Raw genomic sequence first — 5,082 nt, 5'->3', positions numbered from 1 at the left:
TTCCTCATTCCCTCTCTCCTCTTCAAAAGGACCACAATAGAAATAAGTTGTTCAGCTTTATCGTGTTATCCTTGATGATTTTCTGAAATTGTATGTGGAGGCGTCAGCGCCTGGAGGGCCCTTACGTAATGGTTTTGACCAATTGTCAAATAAATTAAATCAATCAAAGAACAAATTCTTATTTACAATAGACAGCCTATTTATGGTGCTTATTAGTTTGACATTTTAAATGTATTTTTAAAACCTGTGCCTCGTTTGATGGTCGACCCTGTTCTGTGAACTGAACCCTCGTTTGATGGTCGACCCCGTTCTGTGAACTGAACCCTCGTTTTAATATGGTGAAAATATTCCTTTTTAAACAGTTTTTTTTCTAAAAGAAACATTGACCTAATAGTCAAATTATTGTCTAAAAGCAGGTGAGCTGATTCTATTTGTTTTTTGTTAATTTTTCTGGTGTTTTGTGGTGGAAAACGGATCTGGTCAAACATAACACGCCAACCCTTTTACCCAGATGGATCTGGTCAAACATAACACGCCAACCCTTTTACCCAGATGGATCTGGTCAAACATAAAACACGCCAACCCTTTTACCCAGATGGATCTGGTCAAACATAACACGCCAACCCTTTTACCCAGATGGATCTGGTCAAACAGATGATGGATCTGGTCAAACATAACACGAACCCTTTTACCCAGATGGACGCCAACCCTTTTACCCAGATGGATCTGGTCAAACATAACACGCCAACCCTTTTACCCAGATGGATCTGGTCAAACATAACACGCCAACCCTTTTACCCAGATGGATCTGGTCAAACATAACTGGATGGATCAAACATAACACGCCAACCCTTTTGGATCCCAGATGGATCTGGTCAAACATAACACGCCAACCCTTTTACCCAGATGGATCTGGTCAAACATAACACGCCAACCCTTTTACCCAGATGGATCTGGTCAAACATAACACGCCAACCCTTTTACCCAGATAGACAGGCTAGAGATTTTTCTACAATACCATTATTTGTTTGAAGCTTGCATTCAATGGATTCATGGCTGGTTAAGCTTCCACAAGGGGATTCATGGCTGGTTAAGCTTCCACAAGGGGATTCATGGCTGGTTAAGCTTCCACAAGGGGATTCATGGCTGGTTAAGCTTCCACAAGGGGATTCATGGCTGGTTAAGCTTCCACAAGGGGATTCATGGCTTGTTAAGCTTCCACAAGGGGATTCATGGCTGGTTAAGCTTCCACAAGGGGATTCATGGCTTGTTAAGCTTCCACAAGGGGATTCATGGCTTGTTAAGCTTCCACAAGGGGATTCATGGCTGGTTAAGCTTCCACACGGGGATTCATGGCTTGTTAAGCTTCCACAAGGGGATTCATGGTTGGTTAAGCTTCCACGAGGTTTTATTCATGGCTAGTTAAGCTTCCACGAGGTTGGATTCATGGCTAGTTAAGCTTCCACAAGGGGATTTATAGCTGGTTAAGCTTCCACTGCCTCTGTCACAAGGGGATTCATGGCTGATTTAGCTTCCACTGCCTCTGTCACAAGGGGATTCATGGCTGATTTAGCTTCCACTGCCTCTGTAAGATGAAATCAGCAACCCTGTTTTTTATTTTTACACTTCTCAAAAGGCACCAATTGGTGGAATGACCCAGTATCAAACAGGTGGACGGTTGGTTGTGTGTATGCATCCCAAATGGCATTATTCCCTGGTCTAAAGTAGTGTACTATATAGGGAATAGGGCTCTGGTCTAAAGTAGTGCACTATGTAGGGAATAGGGCTCTGGTCTAAAGTAGTGCACTCTGTAGGGAATAGGGCTCTGGTCTAAAGTAGTGTACTATGTAGGGAATAGGGCTCTGGTCTAAAGTAGTGCACTATATAGGGAATAGGGCTCTGGTCTAAAGTAGTGCACTATATAATAGGGCTCTGGTCTAAAGTAGTGTACTCTGTAGGGAATAGGGCTCTGGTCTAAAGTAGTGTACTATATAGGGAATAGGGCTCTGGTCTAAAGTAGTGCACTATGTAGGGAATAGGGCTCTGGTCTAAAGTAGTGCACTATATAGGGAATAGGGCTCTGGTCTAAAGTAGTGCACTATATAGGGAATAGGGCTCTGGTCTAAAGTAGTGTACTCTGTAGGGAATAGGGCTCTGGTCTAAAGTAGTGCACTATATAGGGAATAGGGCTCTGGTCTAAAGTAGTGCACTATATAGGGAATAGGGCTCTGGTCTAAAGTAGTGCACTATATAGGGAATAGGGCTCTGGTCTAAAGTAGTGCACTATATAGGGAATAGGGCTCTGGTCTAAAGTAGTGCACTATATAGGGAATAGGGCTCTGGTCTAAAGTAGTGTACTCTGTAGGGAATAGGGCTCTGGTCTAAAGTAGTGCACTATGTAGGGAATAGGGCTCTGGTCTAAAGTAGTGTACTATGTAGGGAATAGGGCTCTGGTCTAAAGTAGTGCACTATATAGGGAATAGGGCTCTGGTCTAAAGTAGTGCACTATATAGGGAATAGGGCTCTGGTCTAAAGTAGTGTACTATATAGGGAATAGGTTCCCTGGTCTAAAGTAGTGTACTATATAGGGAATAGGGCTCTGGTCTAAAGTAGTGCACTATGTAGGGAATAGGGCTCTGGTCTAAAGTAGTGGGCTATATAGGGAATAGGGCTCTGGTCTAAAGTAGTGTACTATATAGGGAATAGGGCTCTGGTCTAAAGTAGTGGGCTATATAGGGAATAGGGCTCTGGTCTAAAGTAGTGTACTATATAGGGAATAGGGCTCTGGTCTAAAGTAGTGCACTAGATAGGGAATAGGTTCCCTGGTCTAAAGTAGTGCACTAGATAGGGAATAGGGTGCCATAGGGCTCTGGTCTAAAGTAGTGCACTATATAGGGAATAGGGCATCTGGTCTAAAGTAGTGCACTATATAGGGAATAGGTTCCCTGGTCTAAAGTAGTGCACTAAAGTGTAGGGAATAGGTTCCCTGTGTAGTGCACATAGAGCTCTGGTCTAAAGTAGTGCACTATATAGGGAATAGGTTCCCTGGTCTAAAGTAGTGCACTATGTAGGGAATAGGGTGCCATAGGGCTCTGGTCTAAAGTAGTGCACTATGTAGGGAATAGGGTGTCATAGGGCTCTGGTCTAAAGTAGTGCACTATATAGGGAATAGGTTCCCTGGTCTAAAGTAGTGCACTATGTAGGGAATAGGACTCTGGTCTAAAGTAGTGCACTATATAGGGAATAGGTTCCCTGGTCTAAAGTAGTGCACTATATAGGGAATAGGTTCCCTGGTCTAAAGTAGTGCACTATATAGGGAATAGGTTCCCTGGTCTAAAGTAGTGCACTATATAGGGAATAGGGTGCCATAGGGCTCTGGTCTAAAGTAGTGCACTATGTAGGGAATAGGGTGTCATAGGGCTCTGGTCTAAAGTAGTGCACTATATAGGGAATAGGTTCCCTGGTCTAAAGTAGTGCACTATGGGAATAGGGCTCTGGTCTAATAGGACTCTGGTCTAAAGTAGTGCACACTATATAGGGAATAGGTTCCCTGGTCTAAAGTAGTGCACTATATAGGAATAGGTTCCCTGGTCTAAAGTAGTGCACTATATAGGGAATAGGTTCCCTGGTCTAAAGTAGTGCACTATATAGGGAATAGGTTCCTCTGGTCTAAAGTAGTGCACTATATAGGGAATAGGTTCCTGGTCTAAAGTAGTGCACTATATAGGGAATAGGTTCCTGGTCTAAAGTAGTGCACTACTATATAGGGAATAGGTTCCCTGGTCTAAAGTAGTGTACTATATAGGGAATAGGGCTCTGGTCTAAAGTAGTGCACTATGTAGGGAATAGGGCTCTGGTCTAAAGTAGTGGGCTATATAGGGAATAGGGCTCTGGTCTAAAGTAGTGTACTATATAGGGAATAGGGCTCTGGTCTAAAGTAGTGGGCTATATAGGGAATAGGGCTCTGGTCTAAAGTAGTGTACTATATAGGGAATAGGGCTCTGGTCTAAAGTAGTGCACTAGATAGGGAATAGGTTCCCTGGTCTAAAGTAGTGCACTAGATAGGGAATAGGGTGCCATAGGGCTCTGGTCTAAAGTAGTGTACTATATAGGGAATAGGGCTCTGGTCTAAAGTAGTGCACTATATAGGGAATAGGTTCCCTGGTCTAAAGTAGTGCACTATGTAGGGAATAGGGTGCCATAGAGCTCTGGTCTAAAGTAGTGCACTATATAGGGAATAGGTTCCCTGGTCTAAAGTAGTGCACTATGTAGGGAATAGGGTGCCATAGGGCTCTGGTCTAAAGTAGTGCACTATGTAGGGAATAGGGTGTCATAGGGCTCTGGTCTAAAGTAGTGCACTATATAGGGAATAGGTTCCCTGGTCTAAAGTAGTGCACTATGTAGGGAATAGGACTCTGGTCTAAAGTAGTGCACTATATAGGGAATAGGTTCCCTGGTCTAAAGTAGTGCACTATATAGGGAATAGGTTCCCTGGTCTAAAGTAGTGCACTATATAGGGAATAGGTTCCCTGGTCTAAAGTAGTGCACTATATAGGGAATAGGGTGCCATAGGGCTCTGGTCTAAAGTAGTGCACTATGTAGGGAATAGGGTGTCATAGGGCTCTGGTCTAAAGTAGTGCACTATATAGGGAATAGGTTCCCTGGTCTAAAGTAGTGCACTATGTAGGGAATAGGACTCTGGTCTAAAGTAGTGCACTATATAGGGAATAGGTTCCCTGGTCTAAAGTAGTGCACTATATAGGGAATAGGTTCCCTGGTCTAAAGTAGTGCACTATATAGGGAATAGGTTCCCTGGTCTAAAGTAGTGCACTATATAGGGAATAGGTTCCCTGGTCTAAAGTAGTGCACTATATAGGGAATAGGTTCCCTGGTCTAAAGTAGTGCACTATATAGGGAATAGGGTTCCAATTGGGAAGCCTTCCACTCCGACATACAGTCCATCTCTCTGTCCTAGTCAGACGACAACACGATTGAAGAATAAAGACCTAACTTAAATCAAACCTTTTAAACAGTCTTCTGTGATGAGGAAGAAAATGGTCGCCGAGCTGAACTGATCTTCTT

This window comes from Oncorhynchus gorbuscha, linkage group LG17 (assembly GCF_021184085.1).
Source record: "Oncorhynchus gorbuscha isolate QuinsamMale2020 ecotype Even-year linkage group LG17, OgorEven_v1.0, whole genome shotgun sequence".
Lineage (NCBI taxonomy): Eukaryota > Metazoa > Chordata > Actinopteri > Salmoniformes > Salmonidae > Oncorhynchus > Oncorhynchus gorbuscha.
Note: the sequence above shows the minus strand (reverse complement) of the source record.